This window comes from Carlito syrichta, unplaced genomic scaffold (genome assembly GCF_000164805.1).
Source record: "Carlito syrichta isolate Samal-C Ts95f unplaced genomic scaffold, Tarsius_syrichta-2.0.1 Scaffold315593, whole genome shotgun sequence".
In the NCBI taxonomy this organism is placed as follows: Eukaryota; Metazoa; Chordata; class Mammalia; order Primates; family Tarsiidae; genus Carlito; species Carlito syrichta.
The window spans coordinates 926,371-939,362 of record NW_007259689.1 but is presented as its reverse complement, the minus strand read 5'-3'; the positions used below and the strand labels follow the sequence as shown (position 1 = coordinate 939,362).

Here is a 12,992-nt window from a genome sequence, read left to right as displayed (position 1 = left end):
CTGGTAGGACTCTGGTTGACCAGATAGATCATTTTTGTTCACAACTTTTGGAGATTACTAAACAAACTGATATAAAATCTCATTTGATAATACAAATGAGTTTACTCAAACTTTACAAGGAATGTTTGGGGGGGAAAAAAAGAACAAATTCTCACTTTGCAAATTGAAGTCCACACATAGGCACAAAAGTGGAAAACCATACCATCAATTTCAACAGGAATAATGAAAATGATGAAAATTGCATTAACCGATCTATAATTTATTTCAGAATTTTGTATTTATTCTCATGTCCACTTGTCAATTAAAGATGATGGTTAACAGCATAACTCATCAAATTTAATTTTCTGATTCTTTGAGGTTTTTTAAAAATAAATGCAAAAGTTAAAAGTATCATATATCAGAACATGAATTCTAATTGGAAGTCTGGAGACATGGTCACTGCATGAGGATTCTGGACCGGAAAGAGTGAAGCAAAGAAAGAGTCACAGTGGATGGAAACGAAAGAAAAATGAGGTGTGGGTGATTTGAGGACTAATGGGGCCTTTTCTTCCCAGAATAAAAGCATTGCAGACACAAGATGACTCTTGATAAGGTAATAATGGCTTATGATAGTCAAACTCTAAGTACTCCATCCAGCCAGAAGTGACTAAGCACCAGAGAAGAGCCATTAGGCATTGTCAAAGCAATTGATCGCTTCCGCCATTGTTTGTGTGGCTGGAATTTCACAGTCAGAACTTATCATGCTGCATTATGAGGTTTGCTAAAATTCACAAATTTGGAGGGACAGACTAGCTGAATGTTTACAAACCTGTAAGGCTGTCATTTGTAAACTGAACATCTACAGAGAGTTAAAAAAAACAACCCATCATGATGTACGTACATTATCTAGGCTCCCTGTGTTGGCATAATGCTTGCAAAGCTGACATTAGGTAGGAAGAAAGAAACAAATAGTCTAACAGATCTGGTAGTTAGCGTTTCAGAGCAACCAAAGGTTTCTGGCTGAGAGGGTGGAAAGCACTCTTATTTCCTGATAGAAAGTTATGAAATGGCTCAATCATTCGTCCAACAGGTATTTATTGAGTTTGTACTGTGTGCCAGGTACTGTTCAGGTATGAAGGACACAGGAACAAGGCGAATCACAGGGCTGAGCTCCAGCAAAGACAGAGAGAAGACTAGTATTTTGTGAAATCTAGGTTGACTTTAGATACAAAAGAAACATGAACGTCTTTTCGGCCAGAACTGCCATCTTCCAGTAATTCCCCAAAATGACGAACACGAAGGGAAAGACAAGGGGCACGCGGTACATGCTCTCCAGGCCGTCCAGAAGACATGGAGTTGTTCCTTTGGCCACATACATGCGAATCTACAAGAAAGGTGATATTGCAGACATCAAGGGAATGGGTGCTGCTCAGAAAGGAATTCCCCTCGAATGTCACCCTGGCAAGACAGGAAGAGTCCACAATGTCACCCAGCATGCTGTTGGCATTGTTGTTAACAAATAAGTCAAGGGCAAGATTCTTGTCAAGAGAATCAATGTGCATATTGAGCCTTCAAGCACTCGAGGAGTCGAGATAGCTTCCTAAAACGTGTGAAGGAGAATGACCAGAAAAAGAAGGAAGCCAAGGAAAAAGGCACGTGGGTTCAGCTGAAGCGCCAGCCTGCTCCTCCCAGAGAAGCACACTTTGTGAGAACCAGTGGGAAGGAGCTCAAGCTTCTGGAACCCGTTCCCTATGAATTCATGGCTTAATAGGTGTCAAAAATAAAAGATCTCTGGATCATATAAAAAAAAAAAAAAGAATCGTGTTATGAAGAGGTGTTGAATTATATTGCTACTATTAAACACTCTCTAGTGTCATATAAATATAGCCAAACTTTTTTTTTTTTTGAGTTGGAGTCTCACTCTGTCGCCCAGACTGGAGTGCAGTGGCCGCTCCCGGCCACCGCAGCCTCGGCCTGGTGGGCTCCGGCGATCCTTCCGCCTCAGCCTTCCGAGTAGCTGGAATTACAGGCATGCACCACCACGCCCGGCTGATTTTTTGATTTATTGTAGAGATGAGGTCTCGCTGCCCAGGCGGGTCTCGAACCCGCGGGCTCAGGCAATTCACTCACCTCAGCCTCCCAAAGGCGCGGGATTACAGGCTGAGCCACCGAGCCCGGCTAGCCAAACTTTTAATTATTATTCCTTTTGCAGGAAAATGATATCTGACTGATTTATTACATATGCTTCTCTTAAAAAATGTAATATTTAACTTTTACACAATCCCATAATTTCATTTATCTAGTTTTTCAAGAAAATTTAGGCCACTGTACACAATCAACCAAATGAAAACTGAGTTGCAGAAAGGTGGATTTAACATGTACAACTTAGAAAAATTCTAACTCTGAGAAAATAACAGGAAACTCCATATAGTTCTACTTTATAATTTCTTATAGTTAAAAATGCTTCCAAAGAAGTCATGTATATATTTTTTTTGAGTTGGAGTCTCACCTTGTCGCCCAGGCTAGAGTGCAGTGGCACACTCACGGCCACTGCAACCTCAACCTGCTGGGCTCAGGTGATCCTTCTGCCTCAGCCTTCCAAGTAGCTGGAACAACAGGTACGTGTCACTGTGCCTAGCTAATTTTTTGATTGTAGAGATGAGGTCTGGCCAAGTTGCCCAGGCTGGTCTTGAACCTGTGGGCTCAGGCATTCCTCTCACCTCAGCCTCCCAAAGTGCTGGGATTATAGGTGTGAGCCACCGTTCCTAGCCAGAATTCATAATTTTAAAACCATTTCTAATAATGTAGTGAATCCTAGATGTTTGTATTATTTATCAGATGCACCAGGAAAATATTCTGATAGTTTTCTATAAAGGACTCCCTCTGAAAAAGCAAATAAAAGTTTTAAAGCACTTCTTCACACAGTACTTGGCACATAATAAACATATATTATACATTTACAGAACAAGCAAGCAACCTGGGTATGATGAATCAGCATCATAATCAACAGGTAGTAGTGGCAGGTCTAGTTTTGTGGAGCCAGAAGCTTATACAATTTGGAAGCTCCTGTAAAAAGGAATAAAAAAAATACATATAAAATTAGCAACCTGGGCAACATCACTATAAAAAATTTAAAAAATTAGCTGGGTGTAGTACTCACTTATAGTCCCAGCTACTAGGGAAGTTAAGGTGGGAGGATCGCTGAGCCCAGGAGTTGGAGGCTGCAGTGAGCTTTGGTCATGCCACTGTGCTCCTGCCTGGGTGACATAACAACACCCTGTCTCTAAAAAAAACAAAACAAAAATTTAGGCATGAAAGTGAATATCTATTTAAAACAAGAAAACAAGTCACTACAAATTATAACAATTGTGTCTTCCAGCTTTATGAGGCACAATTGACAAATAAAAATTGAATGTATTTACTGTGTACAAGATGATGTTTTGATATATGTGTATTTTGTGAAATGATTACCACAAACCGGCTAATTAACCTATCCATCACCTCATAGAGTTATCTTTTGTGTGTGAGTGTGGTGTATAATATTTGAAAGGACAATGACAACACACTTTTTTTTCTGATTATGTTTTGACTTCCACCGGATTATTCCATTTCGTCATATTTAATCAATAAACTTCAGAAATTCTCAGAATGAATCTAACCCTAAGGCATACAAATGCATGTTTTAGAAGGCTGTGATGTTGTATTAGGCTATGTAACTGTGTAATCACATTGCTCATACATGGAGTGACATTAATTTTGTCGCTGGGATGCTTATTTCTCATTTTGCTTTGTTAGAGGCAAACTCACATGCAATTGCATCTGGAGCTGCCAGACTTTGTGGGGACAAGATGTATCACATGACCCAGTATACACTGGGATGCATTAGACACGTGGCTCCGCACACAAATGTTTGTCCTGCTCATTGTACTGCTATAGGCATGCATCCTAAAAACACAGGAATTCTATATATCCTATTTTATGAGATTCTCATCAGAAATAAAAATACATATGTTGTGTTTACAATTGCATATATTACATCACTAAGCATACGGAATGCAACCCTGCTTTTGTTTTATTTTTTTCTTTGTTTTTTTGAGTTGGAGTCTCACTCTGTCACCCAGACTGGAGTGCAGTGGCCGCTCCTGGCCACCACAGCCTCCACCTGCTGGACTTCGGCGATCCTTCCACCTCAGCCTTCCAAGTAGCTGGAACTACAGGTGCGCGCTACCACGCCCGGCTCATTTTGATTTTATTGTAGAGATGAGGTCTCGCCAAGTTGCCCAGGTGGGTCTTGAACCCGTGGGCTCAGGCAATCCACTCACCTCAGCCTCCCAAGGCGCGGGATTACAGGCTGAGACACCCAGCCCGGCTTGTTTTGTTTTTTTCTGTTGGGGTCTCATTCTGTTGCCCAGATTGGAGTGCAGTGGCACGATCATGGCTCACCATAGCCGCCACCTCCTGGGATTAGGTGATTTGCCTCAGATTCCCAAGTAGCTGGGACTACAGGTGTGCACCACCATGTCTGGCTAATTTTTAAAAAATTTTTATAGCAACGAGTCCTCACTGTGTTGCCCAGGCTGGTCTCGAACTCTTGGGCTCAAACAATCCTCCCACCTCGGCCTCCCAAAGTGCTGGTATTACAGGCATGAGCCACAGTGCCCAATCAGAACTCCTGTTTTGACTAGGCAATGCTGAGAACTGAATTGAACATCCTGATCATCAGAAAAATTTTTCACAGACTAGCTTCTGACTCTGTGTATTTTAAATCTGTTTTTCTTCCACTAGCCACAATCAGCCAAGGCTGGGTGCCACAGGACGTGTTCATATTGCAGTTCTACCCCAGCCCTGGACTTTCATGTCCTGATACCAGGTGAGTCAAGTCAGCACTGAGGGGGTTGGGATGGAAAGCAGTCAAGTAGCTTCCTAATTTTAGGTGGATCAGTCTATTTTACTGGGGCTACATACCAATGTTTGGGTTTCAGAACTCTGGTATAGATGCCCGTGCATGGTACTAACTGCTATGAGACAAGCTCCCTTCCCCCGACCTGCTCTCTGGTCAAGAGAACTGAACATATGGGTTGGCATCTAACTGTTGACTCTGCTTTGCACAGATGGTGCAACAAGAGGCATTCTTCAATTTCTTCTTGTGTGTAGCTTATCAATAGAAGGAAATCAGAGTTTATATGAGCAGCTTGGAGATGATGGCAGGCCTGTCACCAAGGATTGTATTTATGAACTTGATGCATATTCATGCAAAACAAAGAAACCATTAGGTGGTCTTTCACCTTAACATATCACCTCAAAAACAAAAACAAAAACAAAAAACCAAAACATATTACCTCTCTGGCGTGACTGGTTTGCCCTGAGCCCTTTAGCCGAGACTTGCCAATTCTCTTCCTTTCAGGGCTGGGTTCTATTACCCATTCTTTGAGTCCCTGACAGGGGTGTTATTCCACCCTGAATGCACAGCCTAGACTTTAGAATGATGATGACACCCTCTTGCCCAGAGACTCTGCTAGCTCACACCAACCTCCAGAGCCAGCAGTGCAGATGAAGCCCGAGTTCTCTGCTCTCTGGGACACTAAGGTCAAGCAATCCCTTTCATTTCTCCCTAGAAAGCAAACCTATGATGGAGTTTGCCTCCCAAGCTTGGGCACTGCCCTTTTTCTCATTGGGTACTACTGAGGTTGTAGGATGCCTGGTGGTCAAGACTGGGTGGGTTGTGATGGATTTCCTGGCATGTCCTAGAATTGCTCTCCTTGATACCCATCCCAATGACTGGGATCACTGTGAAAGATGGCACAAGGCCACCTGGATTCAGGTTCATCTTTCTGAGGACTGTCTCAAATCTCTCCTACGTTGGTTCTCCCAGACCCAGACATTTTGGTTCTCTCTTTCTGGTTTGTCTTTTTTGTTTGCCTTGTTTTGACTTGGCTTTCCAACTCCAGACTTCCTCCCTTAGTAATACAAACCTGAAGATTTTCTGGGATGATGATCTCAATTGCTGCCTCTGGACCTCAGATTTGAAACTCTGTGCCACACACTCAATCCAGACCCTCAGGAAACTGCTGTCCATATTTCTGCATTTTTCATCCTCTCTAAGGGAGAGATTCCTAAAGTAAATGATCAGGCCTTGGTTGCTGCTAAGGAATAGTTTACCAACTGTTGGCTATGAGCATAGCGGAATTATATTTTACATGGTAATTCAGTAAGCACACATACATGCAAATTCACCCACAGACATGTGTATAATTGAAACAAAAATATTCGTTGCAAAATATGCAAGTTTTGCTATCTATAGGAATCACTCTGATAATTTTTTCCTATGCAATTTCATTATAAAATCTGACCAAAACCCACTGGATTTTTTTTCATAATTCACTCATGAGTTACACCCTGATGGAAACACTGTCAAGGACTTTCCTGCTTGTCTGAAGTGCTCTAACCCTAACCCCATGAAGGGTACCACCTTGGCCATCAAGCAGCTCCAAACAGAAAATGCCTAGACCTGTGTCTCTTTGTGAACCATTAGTGCTTCACAGACTAGCTTATGACTCTGTGTATTTTAAATCTGTTTTTCCTCCACTAGCTATAATCTGCCAATGCTGGGTGTCATAGGACATGTTCACATTGCAATTCTACCCCTGGCCATGGACTTTCATATCCTGATACTTGGTGAGTCAAGTCAGTACAGAAGGGATTGGGATGACCGCAGCCCTCAGGCTTGACTAATTCCTTGTCTGGTTCTGGTCTCTGAGTTCCTGTGACTTACCTTCCCAGGGGTTAGTCATCCTGGAAAAGGGAAGAACAGATCCAGGAAGACCATTGCTAGTGAGATTGCTTTTCTGAAAACACAAGCTTCTTATTTTCTTGGCTCACTTCCTTTTCCTAACTTAATTTTGCTCTGTCTGGCTTCCAGGGGAAAAGCTTGTCATCATACAGCCTAATAGTCTTCTTGCATATGTCATCCTCTTCAACCTAGGGTGTACTTTCTCCCCTCTTCATCTAGTCAATCCCTCATCTTTTAAAATGTTTCTCATCTATTACCTCTTCAAGGACGCCTTTCCACATCTAAAGTCTGGGTTAGTTCTCACCCTGCGTGGTCCCGTGACACCACCTCTGCTATGACACTCAACCCACTGTGTTGAAACTGACTATTGATATATCTGAGTTCTCAATAGCTGCAGCCTCTTAAAAAGAGGATCCATGATTTTTATCTTTATAATCCAGTGTCTGGTGCCCAGTAACACACAATAGATGTTTGTTGAATGAATAAATGAGATTTATTGACTTTTTGGTCATTGAAATATCTCAGGCCTTGATGATCTCAAATCTATCATCATATTCTGCACAAACGGATTGAATATTGATCCTTTGCTATTGCTTCAAGTTAAAAAAAAAACCTTTTGAAAGTATGATGGGGGAGGGGAAGGGAGGTGGGATTAACGATAATCAGTATCTGTCTGGGGACGGGGAGACATCCCTTATCAACAAGGGTGCCTGAACGAAGCATATTTGTATACCTAACCCTTAACTGTACCCCACAATATCAAAATTAAAAATATTGATATAGTTATATTAAAAAAAGAAAGTATGATGTGCAGCTGTAAAACAACAAAACTGACTCTATAAGCCATATGTAAACATCAACCTGATTATTTTATAATCATCTCTCACAAGTGGAAATTTGAAATGACTGAGTTGCAGTCAGACGTGAACACATGGTTCAAGAATTGTAACTTTACTTCTTACTATAAAACTAGTAGTTTCAGTTGAAAATGTTGGAAAGAAACAGGCTGGCCTGGAGATTTGAAAATAATATTTGATTTCATTTCTGTCGAAACTTTACCTAATTTGTTCCTATGTCTTAATCTTCAAGTTTTATTTTTTCAGCAAAATCTATACCTGTGTCCTCTGAGACTCTTACTGTTAGCATTAACCTGTCACATACATAAGACTGTAAGATTTATTCAATTTTACAAAAGCTTATTGAATATTTTCTACTCTAATTGTGCCAGTATTATTATCAGGTCATGGGAGTTAGGATGCTTGTATACAATATTTTTTGTCTCCTATTCACTTATTTATTCAACAAATATTGCAAAGCTTTCATGTAAGTTCATAAGGCATACTCTAACTACTAAAGAGGAAAAAAAGATCAACAACATGTCCTTGATTTCACAGAAATTATACTTTAGTTAGGGAGATAAGATACACAGGCATAACATGTTTAACACCAACATGGAAGTTTAATAACATGAACCAATAATATAAGAAACAGTCTATGATTAAGTTCCATCCTCAGGTCAGGTTTGGTATCCATTCGCCTCAGCCTGTAATCTCAGCACTTTGGGAGGCTGAGGCGAATGGATTGCCTGAACCTGCGGATTTGAGACCAGCCCAGGCAACTTGGTGAGATCTCGACTCTACAATAAATAAAAAATGAGCCAGGCATGGTAGCACGCACCTGTAGTTCCAGCTACTTGGAAAGTTGTGGCAGAAGGATCGCAGGAGCCCAGCAGGTCGACGCTGGGGTGTCTGTGAGTGTGCCGTTGCACTCCAGCCTGGGCGACGGAGTAAGATTCCAACTCAAAAAAAATTTTTTTTTTAAAGTTCTATCCTCTCTGGTTCTCCCTGGGTACCTGAGTTCACCCTGTCAGGAAGCCAAGATGTGCTAGAAAGAAAGGTTTCAGACATAAGCTAGAGTTTGAAAACAGGGGCAAGTTACTGGTCTCAGTTGTTTCCTCTGTATCTTCTCATAGAATTATTGGGAAATCTGTGTCTCCTTCTCTGTTCCCTCTCCTGGGTAGAAAATGTCCTCAGTGGGCTCGAGGAATAGCAGTGCCAAAACAATCTTAGTAACTCTGACAGTTCCTCACAAGGTGGGCAGAAAGAAGCACCATCTGCCAATGCTGTGCTCTCAGAGGAGGTACAGAGAGATTTTTCCTTTCGTGCCATCTTTGGGACTGAGAACTGGCTACCAGAGTTCAATACAGCCCAGACTAAAGAAAGTTCACAAGAGTCCAGTTGTCAGTCACCCTGTCGCTGGGTTCACCAGGTGACCACAGCTCCAGTCTCAGCACAGGCAGTCACCAACCACTCTCCCCAAAGAGGGCAAGGAGGCTGCCATTTTCCTCCATCTAGAGAGTATTGTGTTGGCGATGACAAGATTTCCACTCTTCTCTGATGAGAGTAGGGGATGGGGAGGGAGGATGTTCTTCACACACCACCAAGCCTGCTTTAGGGGAGGGCTTGAGACACTTCTTAAAGAGACTTTTTGTCTGCAGTAAGAGAAGAATGGCATCTTGCCACCTGACTGAGCTGTTACTGCCCACTTTGGAGCTGCTCTTTGAGCAGAATGGGGCCTATTTTATTTTATTTTTATTTTTATTTTTTGAGTTGGAGTCTCACTCTGTCACCCAGGCTGGAGTGCAGTGGCTGCTCCCGGCCACCGCAGCCTCGACCTGCTGGGCTCAGGTGGTCCTTCCGCCTCAGCCTTCCAAGCAGCTGGGACCACAGGCACACACCACCATGGCCGGCTAATTTTTTGATTTATTGGAGAGACGAGGTCTCACCAAGTTGTCCGGGCTGGTCTTGAACCCAGGGGCTCAGACAATCCACTAGCCTCGGCCTCCCAAAGTGTTGGGATTACAGGCTGAGCCATCTATCCTGGCTGGGTATATTTTAAAAAGAGTACTTGGGGGAACCTCAAAGTAAGGTGGTTCTCAACTTTGGAAATGACTGCCACTTTTTGTCAACCAAAAGTGAGCAGACCTGGGAAGGAAAGGCTGTAGGCAAACCCATCCACATTCCCAGAGACCCTGGAGGAAGTAGGGGAGGACCTCAGTGCATGACATGGTTCCCAGGAAGGGGCAGAAGGCTAGAGAATGGACCAGGACAGAGAGTGGCCCTGGTGAGTTCAGTCAGGCACTCCCTTAGAGGAGAGACTGAGGCGCAGATTCCTGGTGGGGCCTCTTTTTGAGTTGGTCCTTAGATTGGAATTATTGGGGTGGAGGTAAATATCACCCAAAAACCGCTTCTGTCATCACCACCACAGGAAACTACAGACCCAATCAGAAGGAGGCCTGAAACCCTTCTACTGTCCTGCCACGCCCATCAGAAACCTGCCTTGAGGGGTAGGGATGGGAGATGTATCAGAGTGATACCAAGCCAGCCCCCTGCTGCTTTCCCCACCTGGCTCTAGGGCAAAGAAAGGGCACAAAATGAGTTTTGAAGTGCCTTTGAGACAAGCTTGAAACTGGACTGGATTTTTAATATTTAAAAGTGAGTGAAATAGCCAGGCTCGGTGGCACAGCCTGTAATCCCACCCCTTTGGGAGGCTGAGGTGAGTGGATTGCCTGAGCCCGCGGGTTTGAGATCCGCCTGGGCAGCGAGACCTCATCTCTACAATAAATCAGAAGATCAGCCGGGCGTGGTAGTGCATGCCTGTAATTCCGGCTACTCGGAAGGCTGAGGCGGAAGGATCGCCAGAGCCCAGCAGATCAAGGCTGCGGTGGCTGGGAGCGGCCACTGCACTCCAGTCTGGGCGACAGAGTGAGACTCCAACAGAACAAAAAAAAAAAAAAAGTGAGTGAAAGTTATAAAGTCTTCCCATGATGTCATTGAGAAACAAGGAAGGGGATTTAACACAGAACAGTTGGAAGTAGTTATGGGAAAATAGAAAATGACTTCATATTTACACCACTACTGAGAGTCCTTAACAAACTCTAGGTCCCATCTGGGAGATCTACACAGTGGAGCTCTCATTGTTGAGGAATGAATGAGCTTGGACAAAGAGTGTATTATTAGGGCCAAAGACTAGGGCCTCCCCACCATCCCATGGTCTTCTCTTTAATATGACTCCCAGGATCTCCTTACAACTAAGCAAGAAGAAACTCTAGTCTAGGAGAATGAGAACTTAAATCAAATTAAGTTGAATTTAAAAGGGCTGCTTGCATAGTGTCTGGAGCCAGACTTCTGTGTTCTCTTGGTCAATTTTTTCAACCTCAGTTTCTCCACTTTTAAATTGGAGAGGTGATTAAAAATACTGCTTTGTGGGTTGTTTTGAAAAGAAAATGAGTTTAAGTTCATAAAGCACTTAAAACAGCAACTTGCATATAGTAAGTATATTTTATAAGTAGAAGAAATATAAAGTAATGGGATATTTTTTGCTTGTTCAAATTTGTAAAAGTGAAAATCATGCTGGCAGCTTCTGTTTATGAGGAGCTTAGAAGCTGCCACTTCATTCTAATAACATGTAAAAAGCAAAACAAGCTAAAAAAAAATCAACAATTCTTTTTAGATTCACCAGAGTAAGGAGGTCACAGAACAAACTACTGCCCCCCAAACTGGAGAGACAGAAAAGTGAATAGAGAATCACAACTTAAGCAGAAACCTACAAACAGGACTTCACAGGAGATAGTGCCTACATAGGAAAAACTAAAATGAAATTGATTAATTTTCTGGAGACTCAGTGTGGACAACTCTCAGAGTTAAAAACTCCAGGGGAATCCAGTCATAAAGGATTGTGAAGTTCACAGTCCTAAAAGCACAGGCTTACCAAAAGACTGAGATCTAATCATGGGACTATAGGATGAAACTTCCTGCCCTCCCCCCATCATCAGAGGCCTATTTACTTCAGTTCCTTTTACCTAGTACATTTTTTGATAAAAAACTACAAGGCATACTAAAAGGCAAGAAAAAATATATATGCAATTCAAAGAAATGAAATAAGCATCCAAACTTGAATCAGATATGACAGGAAGGACTGTTGGAACAATAATCAGATTTGGAATTTTTTTTTTTGAGTTGGAGTCTCACTCCATTGTCCAGGCTAGAGTGCAGTGGCACGCTCACGGCCACCTGAGTGTCGACCTGTTGGGCTCAGGTGATCCTTCTACTTCAGCCTTCCAAGTAGCCAGAACTACAGGCAGTCATTAACCGCCCCCTAAAAATTTTTGATTTTTATTGTAGAGACGATGTCTTGCCAAGTTGCCCTGGCTGGTCTCAAACCCATGGACTCAGGCAATCCACTTGCCTTGGCCTCCCAAAGTGCTGGGATTACAGGCTAAGCCCCTGTGCCCAGCCCCAACTTGGAATTTTTTAAAATTATAATTAATATGTTAGAAGCTTTAATGGAAATAGTAGACTGCATGCAAAAACAGATGACTAATGCAAGCAGAGAGGTGGAATGCTAAGAAAAAAGCAAAAATAAGTGTTAGGAATAAAAAATACTAACAAAAATAAAGAATGCCTTTGATGGGCTTATTAGTAGGCTGAACATGGTTGAAAAAGCTTTCTGAGCTTGAAACTTCCAAACTCAAAATCAAAGAGAAAAAAGAATGGGGGAAAAAAACCATAAAAAGGACTATAAGATAACTAGAAAATGTGTAACATACACATAACAGAAGTACTACCAGAATAAGAGAGAGAAAGGAATAGAAGCACTATTTAAAGCCAAAAATGACTGAGAATTCCCCCCAAACTAATGTCAGGCACAAAACCACAGATCCAGGAAGCTCAGATAACATCAAAACAGGATAAATGCCAAAAAACTACACCAAGACATATCATATGCAAACTTCAAAAATATAGAAAATCAAAGATAAGAAAAAAAAAGCCGGGCTCAGTGGCTCAGCCTGTAATCCCGAGCCTTTGGGAGGCTGAGGTAAGTGGATTGCCTGAGCCCACTGGTTCGAGATCTGCCTGGGCAGCGAGACCTCATCTCCACAATAAATCAAAAAATCAGACGGGCATGGTAGCACATTCCTGTAATTCCGGCTACTTGGAAGGCTGAGGCAGAAGGATCGCCAGAGGCCAGCAGGTCGAGGCTGCGGTGGCTGGGAGCGGCCACTGCACTCCAGTCTGGGTGACAGAGTGAGACTCCAACTCAAAAAAAGAAAAGAAAAGAAAAAAAAAATTGAAATAAGCCAGAAGGAGGAAAAAACTTATTTATAGTGAATGAAAGATAAGAATTATATCTGACTTCTCCTCAAAAACCATTCAAACAAGAA

General features: G+C 42.4%; 1 pseudogene; it reads left to right on the top strand.

Annotated features, from left to right (window-relative positions):
• Nucleotides 1-1,265: 1,265 nt before the first annotated feature.
• Nucleotides 1,266-1,747, top strand: LOC110594491 (annotated as a pseudogene).
• Nucleotides 1,748-12,992: the final 11,245 nt, after the last annotated feature.